At 45.6% G+C, this 18,522-nt stretch overlaps 1 protein-coding gene and 1 long non-coding RNA gene across 9 annotated transcripts in view; one reads left to right on the forward strand and one right to left on the reverse strand.

The window, feature by feature from the left end:
• Nucleotides 1–2,790, reverse strand: part of FAM118A (family with sequence similarity 118 member A) — a 31,385-nt gene extending 28,595 nt beyond the window's left edge. For 7 of the 8 annotated variants that reach the window (XR_012665467.1, XR_007353264.2, XR_007353265.2 and 4 more), the window contains exon 1: nt 2,658–2,790. The gene's annotated coding sequence lies outside the window, so the exon portion shown is untranslated. Of the gene's footprint in view, nt 1–2,293; nt 2,593–2,657 lie in introns of those variants that run through there. The other variant, XM_048824803.2, reaches the window with a different exon arrangement.
• Nucleotides 2,791–3,179: 389 nt separating this feature from the next.
• LOC142070648 (uncharacterized) overlaps nt 3,180–18,522 on the forward strand; it is a 42,773-nt gene continuing 27,430 nt past the window's right edge. Inside the window, exon 1 of the long non-coding RNA XR_012666592.1 lies at nt 3,180–3,282. This is a non-coding gene — a long non-coding RNA (uncharacterized LOC142070648). The remainder of the gene's footprint in view (nt 3,283–18,522) is intronic.

An 18,522-nucleotide genomic window follows, 5' to 3' on the forward strand; every position in this document is an offset into this window, starting at 1 on the left:
AGGGTTGGAAGGGACCTCAGGAGGTCATCTAGTCCAACCCCCTGCTTAAAGCAGGACCAATCCCCAACTAAATCATCCTTAGGACGGAAGAATCCTATGCACCGCTACAGACTACGGACCGAATGGCTCGGCAGCAGTTCTGCAGAAAAGGACCTAGGGGTTACAGTGGACGAGAAGCTGGATATGAGTCAACAGTGTGCCGTTGTTGGCAAGAAGGCCAATAGCATTTTGGGATGTATAAGTAGGGGCATTGCCAGCAGATCTAGGGACGTGATCGTTCCCCTCTATTCAACATTGGTGAGGCCTCATCAGGAGTAGTGTGTCCAGTTTTGGGCCCCACACTACAAGAAGGATGTGGAAAAATTGGAAAGAGTCCAGCGGAGGGCAACAAAAATGATTAGGGGACTGGAACACATGACTTATGAGGAGAGGCTGAGGGAACTGGGGATGTTTAGTTTACGGAAGAGAAGAATGAGGGGGGATTTGATAGCTGCTTTCAACTACCTGAAAGGGGGTTCCAAAGAGGATAGATCTAGACTGTTCTCAATGGTAGCAGATCACAGAGCAAGGAGTAATGGTCTCAAGTTGCAGTGGGGGCGGTTTAGGTTGGATATTAGGAAAAACTCTTTCACTAGGAGGGTGGTGAAACACTGGAATGCGTTACCTAGGGAGGTGGTGGAATCTCCTTCCTAAGACGTTTTTAAGGTCAGGCTTGACAAAGCCCTGGCTGGGATGATTTAGTTGGGGATTGGTGCTGGTTTGAGCAGGGGGTTGGACTAGATGACCTCCTGAGGTCCCTTCCAACCCTGATATTCTATGATGATACCTAATAGCAACTTTCTGCTTCTCAAAAGCTGTGTGCATAAGAGCAAGTAATCTACATCAGAGTTTAATAGCCATAAGGAGGTAATTCATCACTGCTATTAGAGTAATCTCTGTGCCTTTGCCTGATACAGATTCTGACTTTGAAGGATCCAAGATACCAATAGAGGTGATGCTGTCAAGTCTTCTTCGGTGACCGTGCCTAGAAAAAGGGAGGCTAGAGCTGGAATAGGAGTTAGTATTCAGTGTTGATTTCCTGAGAATCCTATGGCTTCTTTAGGATAGATGGTCTTCTCTGCAGGAATCATCAGTTATTCTGATCAGCAGTTGGCCCAACTCTTTTTACCCTCTCTCATACTGGACTGGGTCTCTACTGGTGACTCATATCCCTCATGCCTCAGACCCTCAAAGTTTCCAGTGCCTCTACTTGTGTGACTGATTCAAACTCATTGAGGGTTAATTGGTCCTTAGTATGTATTCTAGCTTGCAAAAAAGAAAAGGAGTACTTGTGGCACCTTAGTAGAGACTAACAAATTTATTTGAGCATAAGCTTTCATGAGCTACAGCTCACTTCATTGGATGCATGAAGTGAGCTGTAGCTCATGAAAGCTTATGCTCAAATAAATTTGTTAGTCTCTACTAAGGTGCTACAAGTACTCCTTTTCTTTTTGCGAGTACTGACTAACACGGCTGCTACTCTGAAACCTGTCATTATTCTAGCTTGGTATCCTCTTCCCTCAAGAAACCGTTCTCTATTTGGTGGATCTCCTTGCAGTGGGCACTTCGGCTTGGAAGTTGGGTAATCAGATAGCGTGCTAGTTGACTATTTGAAAGAGCTCTGCAGACAATACTTAGTAGAGTTTATAGCAGAGCAGAAAATGCATTTAAGTTGTGCCTCCTTCCCCTGCTCCCCTCTCCCCACATACACACTAACTTGCTCCGAAACAAGAATAGGTCAGTATTAGGCCAATAATCTCCTGCAGGCAACAGTTCCTGTACTCCTCTTTAGGGAGAAGTTTCTCAGTCTTACCAGCAGTGCAATAGCCAAGTCTGAAACATTCCAAAAGGCTCTGAACTCTGTTTCTGAATTATTTCCCTGTTCAGTGTCTGCATAAAATGTCAGTCACTCATCCCCCTGCCAAAGGTATCTGCAGCCACGCATTCAACTTACGCATGTTACAATTTTTTTTAACCCAAAGAAAACCTGGCTTAGACGCACAGCCAGGCCAGCACTGATCTGCTCAGGAAAGCCACCGGGTAAGAGGAATTCATAGAATAGAATACCAGGGTTGGAAGGGAACTCAGGAGGTCATTCAGTCCAATCCGCTGCTCAAAGCGGGACCAATCCCCAACTTCTGCCCCAGATCCCAAATGGTTCCCCTCAAGGATTGAGCTCAGAGCCCAGGGTTTAGCAAGCCAATGCTCAAACCACTGAGCTATCCCTAATTCAGGGATAACTCTGCCCACCTACCTGGTCTAAAAGTAGAAGTCGTGGAGTGGGGGAAGACGGCTGCTATTTTGACCCATGACACCTCAACCCCCCCCGCGGCCCCGGCTGCTGTGGGGCAGCAGCGCCCCCAGAGCGTTGTGCCCCCATGGCGCGGGGACGGGCTCGCGTCACAGGAGGCCCCCGCCCCCCGCAGGGTGAGGCGCTGCGCGCGGAACTCCCCGCGGCGGGGCCGTTCCCAGCAGCGCCCCGGGGCAGTAACGGCCCCTGCTCACGGTGAGCGGCAGAGAACGAGCCCCTCCCCCACCCCCCGGGCTCCGCCGCGCGGGGCCAAGGAGGCAGCGCCTGACCTGGGGGGGGATGGGATGACGGGCAACGCCCCACAAACCTGCCGGGCTCCTGCGCCGTTATCCGAGCGCGCCTCCCTCTCGGCTTCACCCCTCAGGGCGCCGGCAAGAGGGGGCGGGGCCTCGCGGCGGCTTCTTCCCCCGCCCGGCCCGTGTCCTCTCAAACACCGTCCCTCGCCCGGGGGCCCGGCCGCCAGCCCATGGCTCGGTCCGGCTCCGCCCTGTCCCGCCTCCTCCTCCTCCGTGGGGACATTGGCCCCCTGCTCTGGCTCTGAACACCCTGCAGCCCCCGCCCCCGGTGCACGTCTCCTCTCCGGGGGGGATAGGGGCAGGTGCGCGGTCAGCCAACAGCAGGACCCCGCCCAGGGCTGAGCCTTGAGAGCTCGAGCTCAAGGGCCAGGCCTGGGACACGTCGGTTCTGGGGGGGGATTTTTGCCCCACTGCGCAGGTGCGGAATTAATGTGTCTCTTCCCCCCCCCTCCCCCGCAGGTTCCCCGCCTCCCGCCATAATTGATGGTGAGGGAGAGGGAACGGGAAGCTGTAATTACACCTATTCCCCAGGAGGTGGTGCCAGAAGAGAGGGCAGCCGCTCACAAGTGGGAGCTGCCCGCTGCAGTGAGGGAGAGGGAGGCTGGGTTCCTCATAGAGCCCGGCCCGCGGGGCCAGGTGAGGAGGCTCGGGGTATGGGGGGGTTGGACAAAGTGGGGCACACTGGGCTGCTGGGGGAGGGGGTGTCACACAGACTGGGGTTCAGAAGGGCTAGTGGGGGGGAGAACGAGCAGGGGCACAGGAACTAGTGGGGTGATAACATTGAGGCAGGGTGTGGGGGTGCAGGGACATAGAGGGACAGGAGCAGTTATGCCTGGCTGAATGGAGAGTGGGGGTGTAGGGGCACATGGGGAGAGGGACAGATGTGCCTGACTTAATGGAAGAGGAGCCCTAACAACCCCTCCCCCCCAAAAAAAAAAACATTCCATACTTCTCCCACCCACACCAACCAACCCTCCAGGTTCACTTCCAGGTGCCTTCCCAGCAATTACATCCATCTCTCTCAGCTCCTCTGTTACCCCGACTGCCCCAAGCCTTTGCATTGCTTCTGAGCAGTGCAGGAAATATGTTTCTGTATTGTTATAATAATTGATCCCTCTCTGCTATTTAAATTTGCGTAAAGGATTGAAAACTGTGTGAGATTTTTAGATGTCTAATAGAAACACACTCACAGGAAAAATATTTCATTTTGCTGAAGGAAGGGAAGTGAAAACACATTTAGAGGAGGCCTGTAAAGCTAGAAAGTACATAGCTGGAGGGGAACTGTGATATTATAACCTCTGCTTCTAATTGAAAAAAATCATTCACAAGTCTACTGGCCACTTCACTGAGTATTATTTCTGAAAGTTGTTTGGGAGGTTAAAACAGAAACTGTTGTGGAGTTGCTATTACAACTCTAACATTTAGAGATACTATTGTCTTATAAGCATCTAAGCCCCTTTCTTTTCACTAAAAGAAAAGGAGTACTTGTGGCACCTTAGAGACTAACATTTATTTGAGCATAAGCTTTCATGAGCTACAGCTCACTTCATTGGATGCATGTCAGTCTCTAAGGTGCCACAAGTACTCCTTTTCTTTTTGTGAATACAGACTAACACAGCTGGTACTCTGAAACCTTCCTTTTCACTGAATTGGATCTGAGTTGGGACTTTTCAAAGTCTCCTATATATTAGGAAAGATAGTGAAATCAGGCAGTGGAGAAGAGGGTTTTTAATCTATCTCCTTTCCCCTTCATCCCTCCCACAAATGAATTTTTGAGTTAAGGAGGGAATATGGTCTCATGGAAGAGCCTCAGATTGGATTCAGCAGATTTAGCTTTATTCCAGTCTCTGCTACTGACTTGCCGTGGGAGCTTTGGCAAGCCACTTAACCATTCTGTGCCTCAGTTTCTCTATGAAAGGCAGATGATAATATTACCCACATCTGAAAAATGAACTAAGACCCATGGATGAAAAGTGCTAACTGTTATTATGAAAGAAGGCAAAAAGGATAAACTGACAGTCTGTGTTAAATAGCAGACACTTAAATAGCACAGAGGGATCAATTATTATAACAACCAGTCAACAAAGAAAAAACAAGAACTAATCACCTTAAGCTAGGCAAGGAGATATTTGAGACTAGTATTAGGAAAAGCATTAGAACTATAAGAAAGCAGGATAGCAATGGAACTAACTGCAAAGGGAAACTGTGAAATTACCTTCACTAGGGATAATCAAAGTTAGGCCTGACTGTCTATAGGTTTAGGGATAATTAAATAAGATTGTGAACTCAGAGTATTAACAGTATGTGACATATGTTGTCTGTAATGATAAAGAAACATACCTTCCCTAGCAGGTTGTTGTATTTGGAAAGTCACTTCTGAGTGACAATAATTACAGAACTCCTGATCAGGACGCCCGTTGATAGAGTTGAAATGTTTAGAACTGCTGCATTAAAATTCATAATTCTGAGCTGATTTATATCCTGGACAGTGCCGTTGGTTAGTATAGTATCTGGCTCATTTAGATCATTTCAGCCAGATTTTCTGGTAACACTGGTCTCCAATTTTGTGTTTACAATATTCGGGATTAATTTAGGCCACCTCACATAAGTATGTGATTGTGTCTGAAAACCAGGACGTTAGATGTCTAAGTGGCACAAATTATGCCTGCAAATAATTACCAGTGCAAAATTGTACCTAGAAATTTCAGGTACAAAACTAGGTTGAAAATGTGGCACTTTCTATTTTAGATCACCTAAATGGCAGGAGTAGTTTTTCAAATCATGGTAGTTTTAAATATTGCTTTTGATGCCACTCTTATTTTTTACAGTACTTTTTTTAAACAGACTTTTCAAAGCTAATTGTATTTACTGGCTTAAAACTCCCCCGCTACATGACTGCATGTTTTTCCTGTCTGTTGTGGTCAATTATGAATCACTATTCCATCCTAAAATTTTGGGATATGACCAGAGAGGTCAAGAGGGAACCTGCAGATTCATAGATGATGGGGTTTGAACATCCTCTTTTCTTACAGGTAAGAAGGGGAAGGAAGTGGAAACGATAGAGAAGGGTAGTTAGTATTGAACCAGAGTCTCAATATGATGTTAGGAGAATTGTATTGATAAAGGAGCTGTCTTAAAAACAAAATAAAAAAAAGTGTTCTAACCTCTTGGGGTCCATGAGGCTTCTTGCAAGAGTAATAGTATTAACTCTGATCAAATTCCAGTTTGCATGATTACATTTTGCCTCTCTAAAACTGTCCATGTACTTTATATTGGACGTTTTTCTTTACTTCATCCTCTATAAAATTAGTGTATTGTTGATGGTGCAGAAATCAAGGGCCCTTCAATGAAGTTTGACATCTCTGTATCTACAAAGATATAGCAGCCTGAGAATAAGGTGATGGAGAAAACCCAAGGTCTATTGGGAAGAGATAGGAAAGAATGTAACCAAAGCTATCACCACCTGAAAAAATATGTTTGGTTCAATTTGGGGATGTGCAAAAATTCAGGCTGGTGATTATTTTACCTGGAGCACTTCTCCACTCTCTAGTTTCAGCTCACTCAGAAAAGTATTTGTAGCATATTAATATGCCTGAGTAAACCTCAAGTTCAACAATCTATGTCACCTCACATGTAACCAGGTGATAACCCACGCTGTAACTCACGTTGCTTGGAATCCAGTGTCACTGTGCATGAAACTCCATTTGATATTGCATTGTTAGAAAACTGGAAATTTACCAGCTTTAAATAATATGCTGACTGTCTAATAATATTTTTTTAACAGCAGATACGTCATAGATGCTCACTAAATATTTTCCAGTGCTCAAGAAGTAATGTCACCCCCTCCTAGTTTACAATACTTTTTTTCTTCTTTGTTTTACATTAATTTAAAAAATAATAAGCAGAGTGCTACATTATATAGGCACTGTACTTCTTTGACATAGGACTAGAAAATTAGCCAAGGAAAAAAGCTATTAGCTTTTGAGTTATGCCCCTACCCATATCTATACGGTAGTGATATTAGAAGGAGCTTTAGAGTAGCTTTCAGAATCTTGCAATTTGTTCCTGCATTTATTCAAAAGTATATGCATGTCAGAGACAGAAACAACAGTAAGAAGTGTAGTGTAAAGTTCAGTAATAAGAGACACAGTAAGCTAGAGGTATAGTGTGTTGAATGCTGGCGATACTGAACTGAGAAGAGTTCTCTCTTAAGTATCAGGCAATGAAGGCTGAGAACTGTTGTTATAATTGAGGAATTCAGTGAGAGATGGAGTCCTTAAGAATCAGGGAAAGCCATACATAACTGTAAAAGGGCAGTAAAATGAAGGTGTTCACCAGTTAGTAACCTCTAACCAGACCCAAGAAGGAAGCAAGGTGAGAAGAGGAGGAGAGGGGAGAAGAGAAGTATGGTGGCTCAACTGACCACCCATTGCTCTCTACCACACAGTGCGCTCAGGAGCCACATTCCAACAGGGTATATGCAGGTGCAACTGCATTAAGGTCTTAATATGTCTCAAAAATGTTTACAGACAGACTTAGCCCTGATCTACACTATGGGGTTAGGTCGAATTTAGCTGCATTAGGTCGATTTTAAAATGAATGCGTCTACACAACCAACCCTGTTCCGTCGACCTAAAGGGCTCTTAAAATCTACTTCTGTACTCCTCCCCGGCGAGGGGAGTAGCGCTAAAATCAACCTTGCTGGGTTGAATTTGGGGTAGTGCAGACGCAATTCGACGGTATTGGCCTCCAGGAGCTATCCCAGAGTGCTCCATTGTGACTGCTCTGGACAGCACTTGGAACTCCGATGCATTAGCCAGGTACACAGGAAAAGCCCCAGGAAATTTTGAATTTCATTTACTGTTTGGTCAGCATGGCGAGCTCAGCAGCACAGGTGACCATGCAGTCTGCCCAGAATCACAAACAAGCTCCAGCGTGGGCCGAAAGGGAGACACTGGATCTGATTGCTGTATGGGGAGAAGAATCTGTGCAGGCTGAACTCAGATCAAAAAGAAGAAATGCTAATATATATATGCCAAAATCGCACAGGGCATGGTGGAGAGAGGCTACAACAGGGACACACAGCAGTGCCGCGTGAAAGTTAAGGAGCTCAGGCAAGCCTACCAAAAGACAAAAGAGGCAAATGGTCACTCTGGGTCAGAGCCCCATACATGCCGCTTCTATGATCAGCTGCATGGCATTCTGGGAGGGGGAACCCTACCACTACCGCACCACTGTCTGTGGACACCTGCAAGGGGGGAGTCTCACGCAACAGGGAGGAGGATTTTGTGGAGGAGGAGAAGAATGCGCAGCAGGCAAGTGTGAATCCGTTCTCCCCGGCAGCCAGGACCTTTTCATCACCCTGGAGCCAATACCCTCCTAAGGCGGGATCCCCGACCCTGAAGCTGGAAAAGGCAGCTCTGGGGAGTGCACATTTGTAACTACAGTATAGAGTTTAAAAGCAATAGTGTTTAATGTTTGATTTGCCCGGAAGACTTGGGATGCATTCGTGGCCAGTACAGCTACTGGAAAAGTCTGTTAACATGTCTGGGGATGGAGCAGGAATCCTCCAGGGACATCTCCATGAAGCTCTTCTGGAGGTACTCTGAAAGCCTTTGCAGAAGGTTTCTGGGGAGGGCTGCCTTATTTTGTCCTCCACGGAAGGACACTTTACCATGCGAAGCCAGTAGCAAGTAGTCTGGAATCATTGCAGCACAAAGCATGGCAGCGAATGGTCCTGGGTTTTGGTCACATTCAAGCAACATTCGGTCTATATCTTTCTGTGTTAGCCTCAAGAGAGTGATATCATTCGTGGTCACCTGGTTGAAATAGGGGGAGTTTTGTAAGGGAACAGTAAAAGGACCCTGTTCATGCTGGGTTGTTTGCGCTTGGCCAAAAGGGATCATCCCGGAAAATAGCCACCTGGTGGGGTGGGGGAGGTGTCTGCTGCACATCCACCCGAAAACCGCAGCCCCTCCTTTTAAATGTGAAACCCAGCCAGCATTGCTTGCTATGGGAAAGGATGGCGCTGCAGTTTGAAACCATTCCCATAAGTTTTGAAGGCATAAGAAGCTAACCCCGCATACCAAAAGGCTTGCCATGGCTGCCTGGAAACTGAATTCTGTTGCCCAGCCGTTTGTGATATGTCACCATATTGGTAGGCGCTCAATATAAAGGGCAAAATGCGACCTTGTATCTAAAGCACATGTGCTGTCTGCTGTGAATTGCTTGATTCACTGTGAAAGAGTCTCCCTTTTGTTCTCAGAAATGTATCATCTTAAATTTTACTCTCCCTTTTTATCTCCCCTAAGGTGCAAATGTTTCTATGCTCCCCCTATCATCTCCGTCCCTGAGGTTATCGCAGATTAGAAAGCGAAAAAAACGCACTCGCGATGACATGTTTTATGACCTCATGCAGTCGTCCCGCACTGATAGGGCACAGCTTAATGCATGGAGGTATTCAGTGGCAGAGGCCAGGAAAGCATTAAGTGAGTGTGAAGAGCAGAGGTAGGAGGCGATGCTGAGGCTAATGGGGGAGCAAACAAACATGATGAAGCATCTGGTGCAGCTGCAGGAAAGCCAACAAGAGCACAGACCCCCGCTGCATCCATTGTATAACCGCTTGCCCTCCTCCCCAAGTTCCATAACCTCCTCACCCAGACACCCAAGAACGCCGTAGGGCAGCGGGAGAAGGCTCCGGGCACCCAGCCACTCCACTCCAGAGGATGGCCCAAGCAACAGAAGGCTGTCATTCAAACAGTTTTGATTTGTAGTGTGGCTACAATAAGCAATGTGGCCTTGTCCTTCCCTGCTCCTGCACCCCACCCCACCCAGGCTACCTTGTCAGTTATCTCACTTTTTTTTTTTTTTAATTACTAAAGAAAGAATGCATGGTTTCAAAACAATAGTTACTTTATTTCCTTTGCCAGCTGTGATCGAAGGGGGGAGGGTGATTGGCTTACAGAGAATTAAAATCAACAAAGGGGGCAGGTTTGCAGCAAGGAGAAACACACACAACTGTCATACCATAGCTTGGCCAGTCATGAAACTGGTTTTCAAAGCCTCTCTGATGCGCAGCCTGCCTAGCTTTGCTTTTCTAATCGCCATGGTGTCTGGCTGCTCAAAATCGGCTGCCAGGTGATTTGCCTTAAGCTCCCACCCCGCCATAAATGTTTCCCTCTTACTCTCACAGATATTATGGAGCACACAACAAGCAGCAATAACAATGGGAATGTTGGTTGTGCTGAAGTCTAACCTAGTCAGCAAACACGGCTAGCGAGCTTTTAAACATCCAAAGGCACATTCTACCACCATTCTGCACTTGCTCAGCCTATAGTTGAACTGCTCCTTACTACTGTCCAGGCTGCCTGTGTACTGCTTCATGAGCCATGGGAGCAAGGGGTAGGCTGGGTGCGCAAGGATAACTATTGGCATTTCAACATCCCCAGTGGTAATTTTCTGGTCTGGGAAGTAAGTCCCTTCTTACAACTGCTCAAAGAGCCCACAGTTCTTAAAGATGCAAGTGTCATGCACCTTTCCGGCCATTCCACGTTGATGTTGGTGAAACTTCCCTTGTGATCCACCAGTGCTTCCAGCACTATTGAGAAGTACCCCTTGTGGTTTACGTACTGGTTGGCAACGTGGTCCGGTGCCAAGAAAGGGATATGTGTTCCGTCTATTGCCACACCACAGTTAGGGAACCCCATTGCAGCGGGGTCCATGCTTGCCATGGTATGGCGTCTGCACAAATAACCCAGGAAAAAAGGCACCAAATGATTGTCTACTGTTGCTTTCACAGAGGGAGGGAGGGGCAACTGAGGACATGTACCCAAAACCACCCGCGACAATGTTTTTCCCCCTTAAGGCATTGGGAGCTTAACCCAGAATTCCAATGGGCAGCGGAGACTGTGGGAACTGTGGGATAGCTACCCACAGTGCACCGCTCTGTAAGTCGATGCTAGCCAAGGTATTGAGGACACACTCCGCCAACTTAATGCGCTTAGTGGGGCCATACACAATCGACTGTATAAAATCGTTTTCAAAAAATCGACTTCTATAAAATCAACCTAATTTCATAGTGTAGACATACCCTTATAAGAATAGATTTTTTTTTCCCAACACACACACAAATGCAGATGTTCTAACTTAGTGGTTCTCAACCTTTCCAGGCTACTGTGCCCCTTTCAGGAGTCTGATTGGTCTTGCATACCCCAAGTTTCACCTCAGTTAAAAACTACTTGCTTACAAAATCAGACATAAAAATATAAAAGCGTCACAGCGCACTGCTACTGAAAAATTGTTTATGTACTCATTTGTACCATATAATTATAAAATAAGTCAATTAGAATATAAATATTGTACTTGTATTTCAGATGGTTTTGATATATAGAACTACAGGATATAGAGCAATATAAACAAGTCATTGTTCGTATGAAATTTTATTTTGCACTGACTTCGCTAGTGCTTTTTATGTAGCCTCTTGTAAAACTAGGCAAATATCTAGATGAGTTGATGTACCCCCTGGAAGACCTGCACACTCCCAAGAGTATATGTACCCTTGGTTAAGAACCACTGAATAAAGGCTCAGCTAAGCTTTTTAATACTATCAGTGAAGCTGCTGAAACTTGATCCTAGTTTGTGAGGGTGGTTTTCCTATAAATAAGGTATACTGAACAGGCATAGAAGGTAATTACTTAATGCAGATTAAACTAAAATTCATGCATTTACTGGTATATGTAGGGTCCTACCAAATTCATGGTCCATTTTGGTCAATTTCACGGTCATAGGATTTTAAAAATCATAAGTTTTATTATTTCAGATATTTAAATCTGAAATGTCACAGCGTTGTAATTGCAGGGGTCCCAACCCAAAAAGGAGATGTGGGTGGGGGTTGCAGTACTGCTACTGTTATTTCTGCGCTGCCCCAATGTGAGAAGCACTGGTCTCCCCCCATAAAATCTGTATAGTATAGGGTAAGAACATACAAAAGGCCAGATTTCACGGTCCATGACACATTTTTCATGGGCGTGAATTTGGTAGGGCCCTAGGTATTTGGTGTAGTTGTATGTTTCGGTCAGGCTATTCAACAGTACCCCTATCTGATTGCCCAGGCTAAGCCTTTTTCAGTGATCTTAGAAATGTTGCTTGTGGTGACAATCTAGGATAAGCAATGTGGCTGGTTATTTTTATACACCCCTCCTCTGCCCCAATCCCTTGCCCGGAGCCTGTTCCTGCACACCGCACCCCCTCCTGCACCCCAACCCCCTGCCCCAGCCCTGTATACAATTCCTCTTCCCTCCCCCCCCGGTTGTGGCCCTCAGCGCAAAAAGTTTGCCCACCCCTGTTATAAATCCATGGTATGCTTACACCTTAAATATCGCATGTAGTTCTGGTTGCGCCATCTCAGAAAAGATACATTAGAGCTGGAAAAAATACAGGGCGGGACAACAAAATGATTAGGGATATGACACAGCTTCCATATGAGGCGAGATTAAGAAGACCAGGACTGTCTAGTTTAGAAAAGAGATTACTAAAGGGGCATATTATAGAGGTCTATAAAATCATGAATGATGTGGAGAAAAAGTGTTGTTTACCCCTTCTCATGACATGAGAACCAGGGGCCACCCAATGAAATTAATAGGCAGAAGGTTTAAAACAAACATAAGGAAGTACTTCTTCATATCACACACAGTCAGCCTGTGGAACTCATTGCTAGGGGATGTTGTGAAGGCCAAAAGTATAACTGGGTTCAAAAGAGAATTAGACAAGTTTATAGAGGATCGGTCCATCGATGGTTATTAGCCAAGATGGTCAGGGACTGAACCCTATGCTCTGGGTGTCCCTAAACCTCTGACTGCCAAAAGCTGGGACTGGATGACAGGGATGGATCACTCAATAAATTGCGCTGTTAAGTTCATTCTCTCTGAAGCATCTGGTGCTGGCCACAGTCGGAAGACAGGATACTGGGCTAGGTGGATAGTTGATTTGACCAGTACAGCCATTCCTATGGCTGTACGTTGAACACCGTGACAATATGCTAGGGTTATAAGGATTGGGTACAGCATATCTATACTTGTTTTGTGGTACCAATGTGATCCATTCATCTCTGCTCACCAATTTCTATAAGTTTAGCTCAGCAATCTGAAATATATACGCTCTGAAACCCAGTTGCACTGGCACCAAGAAGGGCTTATTAATTTTGTTGTAGTCTTATGAATAACACTAGTAAAAAACGTTAAAAGTGAGGAAATGAGTTAAATATGATTGAAGCTGTGTAAGATGAAATTAGTTTGATCCTGGGTTTAGTCTGATCTTTCAGAAACAAAGAGAGAGCATGAGCTTGTCCTGCAAAAAAATTGAGTATAACTGACCTGAATGTCCTTAGATTATAAAAAGGACATTTGCACCTTTACATAAGAACATAAGAATGGCTATACTGGGTCAGACCAAAGGTCCATCCAGCCCAATATCCTGTCTACCGACAGTGGCCAATGCCAGGTGCCCCAGAGGGAGTGAACCTAACAGGTAATGATCTAGTGATCTCTCTCCTGCCATCCATCTCCACCCTCTGACATACAGAGGCTAAGGACACCATTCCTTACCCATTTGTTTTAAACCTGCTACCCATTAATTTCATTTGGTGGCCCCTAGTTCTTATATTATGGGGAAAAGTAAATAACTTTTCCTTATTCACTTTCTCCACACCACTCATGATTTTATCTACCTCTATCATATCCCCCCTTAGTCTCCTCTTTTCCAAGCTGAAAAGTCCTAGCCTCTTTAATCTCTCCTCATATGGGACCCGTTCCAAACCCCTAATCATTTTAGTTGCCCTTTTCTAAACCTTTTCTAAGGCCAGTATATCTTTTTTGAGATGAGGGGACCACATCTGGACGCAGTATTCAAGATGTGGGCGTACAATGGATTTATATAAGGGCAAGAAGATATTCTTCATCTTATTCTCTATCCCTTTTTCTAATGATTCCTAACATCCTGTTCACTTTTTTGACTGCCGCTGCGTACTGCATGGACGTCTTCAGAAAACTATCCATGACTCCAAGATCTCTTTCCTGATTAGCTGTAGCTAAATTAGCCCCCATCATATTATATGTATAGTTGGGGTTATTTTTTCCAATGTGCATTACTTTACATTTATCCACATTAAATTTCATTTGCCATTTTGTTGCCCAATCACTTAGTTTTGTGAAGTTCTTCACAGTCTGCTTTGGTCTGAGCAGTTTAGTATTGTCTGCAAACTTTGCCACCTCACTGTTTACCCCTTTCTCCAGATCATTTATGAATAAGTTGAATAGGATTGGTCCTAGGACTGACCTTTGGGGAACACCACTAGTTACCCCTCTCCATTCTGAAAATTTACCGTTTATTCCTACCCTTTGTTCCCTGTCTTTTAGCCAGTTCTCATTCCATGAAAGGATCTTCTCTCTTATCCCATGAAACTTAATTTACGTAAGAGCCTTTGGTGAGGGACCTTGTCAAAGGCTTTCTGGAAATCTAAGTACACTATGGCCACTGGATCCTCCTTGTTCACATGTTTGTCGACCTCCTCAAAGAACTCTAATAGATTAGTAAGACATGATTTCCCTTTACAGAAACCATGTTGACTTTTGCACAACAATTTATGCTCTTCTTTGTGTCTAACAATTTTATTTTTTACTATTTTCAACTAATTTGCCCGGTACTGATGTTAGACTTACTGGTCTGTAATTTCCAGGATCACCTCTACAGCCCTTCTTAAATATTGGCTTTACATTAGCTATCTTCCAGTCATTGAGTACAGTAGCTGATTTAAAGGACAGGTTACAAACCATAGTTAATAGTTCCGCAATTTCACATTTGAGTTCTTTCAGAACTCTTGGGTGAATGCCATCTGGTCCTGGTGACTTGTTACTGTTAAGTTTCTCAATTAATTCCAAAACCTCCTCTAGTGATACTTCAAACTGTGACAATTCCTCAGATTTGTCGCCTACAAAAGACGGCTCAGGTTTGGGAATCTCCCTAACATCCTCAACTGTGAAGACTGAAGCAAAGAATTCATTTAGTTTCTCTACGATGACTTTATTGTCTTTAAGTGCTCCTTTTGTATCTCAATCGTCCAGGGGTCCCACTGGTTGTTTAGCAGTCTTCCTGCTTCTGATGTACTTAAAAACATTTTGTTATTACCGTCTGAGTTTTTGGCTCGCTGTTCTTCAGACTCCTTTTTGGCTTTTCTTATTATATTTTTACACTTAATTTGGCAGTGTTTATGCTCCTTTCTATTTACCTCACTAGGATTTGACTTCCACTTTTTAAAAGATGCCTTTTTATCTCTCACTGCTTCTTTTACTTGATTGTTAAGCCATGGTGGCTCTTTTTTCAGTTCTTCTACTGTTTTTTTTAATTTGGGGTATACATTGAAGTTGAGCCTCTATTATGGTGTCTTTGAAAAGTGTCCATGCAGCTTGCAGGGATTTCTCTCGAGTCACTGTACCTTTTAATTTCTGTTTAACTAACCTCCTCATTTTTGCATAGTTCCCCTTTCTGAAATTAAATGCCACAGTGTTGGGCTGTTGAGGTGTTCTCTCCATCACAGGAACGTTAAATGTTACTATATTATGGTCACTGTTTCCAAGCGGTCCTGTTACAGTTACCTCTTGGACCAGATCCTGCACTCCACTCAGGACTAGATCGAGAGTTGCCTCTCCCCTTATGGGTTCCTGTACCATCTGCTCCAAGAGGCAGTCATTTAAAGTATCGAGAAATTTTGTCTCTGCATTTTGTCCTGAGGTGACATGTACGGAGATTATCAATATGGAGATAATTGAAATCCCCCACTATTGAGTTTTTTATTTTGATAGGCTCTCTAATCTTCCTTAGCACAAAGGAGCTTATTTAAAAGATCCTTATACGTTGTTTTGTGAGAAAGTATGAAAGAGAAAAGAGCTCTTTCTACAAGAAGGGAAGCAGAAGACTAATGGAAAGAGACAGAGAGAGACTCCTAGAAGAAGATGACAGAGAAAAAAATGAAGGGAAATAAAATGTGAGTGAGGTTGAAAGTAATGAATGTAAGTCAGTCTAGCTACTGGACTAGTCAGTAGGTAGCTACAAAGAATATTCAGGGAGAATACTAGACTGGAACTTAAAAGTACTTCTCAGACCTTGCTCAGTTGACAAGTCAGTGCTTAAGTGTGACACAGAATTACCCCTAGATCAGAGAAAGGCATTTCTGAACTTTAAGTATATTATTTAACGGCTGAAGTTGTCCACCACTTTCTGCAAAGTCCAGGAATGAATCCATATGGGGAAAGCCATGAACCTAGTACTTGAGACCAGTCAAGGGAAGAGAAACCAAGAAGCAGAGGATCCTGTACCATGTTCTCCAGCCAGCTGCCTCACCTTGTACCTGGGACTACACCAGGCAGAAACGAATGGTACATCTGCATTGCAAGCAAAAAAAACCCAAAAACAAAAAACCAACCAATCACCACCTAAAACCCCAGAGCAGTGAGTCTCAGGGTACGTCTACACTACAAAATTAGGTCAATTTTATAGAAGTCCATTTTTAGGAAGCGATTTTATACAGTCGATTGTGTGTGTCCCAACTAAGCGCATTAAGTCGGCGGAGTGCGTCCACAGTACCGTGGCTAGCGTCGTTTCAGAGCAATGCACTATGGGTAGCTTATCCCACAGTTCCCGCAGTCTCTGCTGCCCATTGGAATTCTGGGTTGAGCTCCCAATGCCTGATGGGGCAAAAACATTGTCGCGGGTGGTTCTGGGTACATGTTGTCAGTCACCCCTCCCTCCCTCCGCGAAAGCAACGGCAGACAATCATTTCGCGCCCTTTTTCCTGGATTGCCTGCGCAGACGCCATAGCACTGCAAGCATGGAGCCTGCTCAGATCACCGCTGCAGTTGGGAGCATTGTAAACACCTCGTGCATTATCCTGCAGTATGTGCAGAACCTGCAAAAGCAGTTAAGGAAGCGATGATAGCGCGATCACGATAGCGATGAGGACATGTTCACAGACTTCTCTCAAAGCAAGGACCCAGCAGCTGTTCAATACTAGAAGCCGCTGGGGATGGTGTAGCAGTGATCAGAGGAGAGCAGAGCAGGATCTAAAGCCTCCAATAGGGGGCAGGAATCCCAATCTCAGGGGCTGCAGAAAGAGTTGTCTTTCCTGACTAGGCCGCAAAGAGCTGGATATTGTTATAGCAAGTCCTAGATCAAGGATTCAGCAGGGGCTGGATTGAGAGCCCTCCACTCCTGGGGAAGTTTCACTCTGAGCCCTAGTGCTATACAAGAAGCTGCAGGTGTTTCCCCACTCCTTTACCCCCCTTCTGTCCCCTTCCCCCACTTTCTTTACCTCCCTTCTCCCCATCTCTTACTCTCTGTAAGAATCATACAAGGACCATGGTTAAAAAGTGAAAGGAAAAGTCAGCGAAACCAATATTCCAATTGTTATTGCTGCTTGCTGTGTGCTACATAATATCTGTGAGAGTAAGGGGGAGATGTTTAAGGCGGGGTGGGAGGTTGAGGCAGATCGCCTGGCCGCTGGTTACGCGCAGCCAGACACCAGGGCGATTAGAAGAGCACAGCTGGGCATGCAGCGCATCAGAGAAGCTTTGAAAACCAGTTTCATGACTGGCCAGGCTACTGTGTGACAGTTCTGTTTGTTTCTTCTTCATGAAAACCCGCCCCCTTGGTTGACTCTACTTCCCTGTAAGTCAATCGCCCTCCCCCCTTTGATCACCACTTTCAGAGGCAATAAAGTCATTATTGTTTCAAAATCATGCATTCGTTATTAATTCATCACACAAATAGGGGGAAAACTCGCAAGGTAGCCCAGGAGGGGTGGGTGAGGAGGGAAGCACCAGTGGGATCGTGGATAAGGGGAGGAGGGAAGGACAAGGCCACACTACAGTTCAAAACTTATTGAATGCCAGCCTTCTGTTGCTTGGGCAATCCTCTGGGGTGGAGTGGCTGGGTGCCTGGAGCCTCTCCCCTCGTGTTCTTGGGCGTCTGGATGAGGAAGATATGGAACCTGGGGAGGAGGGCAGGCGGTTATACAGGAGCTGCAGCGGCGGACTGTGCTCCTGCTGCCTTTCCTGCAACTCCACCAGACGCCTGAGCATGTCAGTTTGCTCCCCCATTAGCCTCAGCATTGCATCCTGCCTCCTCTCATCACACTCATTTAATGCAGGGGTCGGCAACATGCGGCATGCATGCCAATTTTTGTTCCGTTCACCCAGGCCAGCAGCGGGCTGAGCGGGGACGGCGGCTGGAACCCCAGATCAGCAGTGGGCTCAGCGGCTCAGCCCGCTGCCGGTCTGGGGTCCGGTTGCCGGCTCCTGCCAGGTAGGGTCCCGACCCCGCTCAGCTCAGCCTGGGGTTCTGCCATGCCTTTGGAGATTTTGGCATCTATATCGGCATTTCGTCTTTTGGAACTGAGTTCTGCCTGCACGGATTCTTCTCCCCATACAGAGATCAGATCCAGTACCTCCCGTTCCGTCCATGCTGATGCGCTCGCCACGCTGGCCAAATAGGAAATGAAATTCAAAAGTTCCCAGGACTTTTCCTGACTACCTGGCTAGTACATCTGAGTTGAAAGTGTTGTCCAGAGCAGTCACAATGGAGCATTCTGGGAAAGCTCCTGGAGGCCAATACTGTCAAATTGCGTCCACAGTACCTCAAATCCAGAACAGCAATGTCGATTTTAGCGCTTCTCCCCTTGCCAAGGTGGAGAACAGAAACTGGTTTTAAGAGCCCTTTAAGTCGACAAAACTGGGTTGGTTGTGTGGATGGATTTAGTTTTAATTCGACCTAATGCGGCTAAATTTGACATAATCGCATACTGTAGACCAGGCCTCAGAGCCTGCATCA

This window comes from Caretta caretta, chromosome 1 (assembly GCF_965140235.1).
Source record: "Caretta caretta isolate rCarCar2 chromosome 1, rCarCar1.hap1, whole genome shotgun sequence".
Classification (NCBI taxonomy): Eukaryota; Metazoa; Chordata; order Testudines; family Cheloniidae; genus Caretta; species Caretta caretta.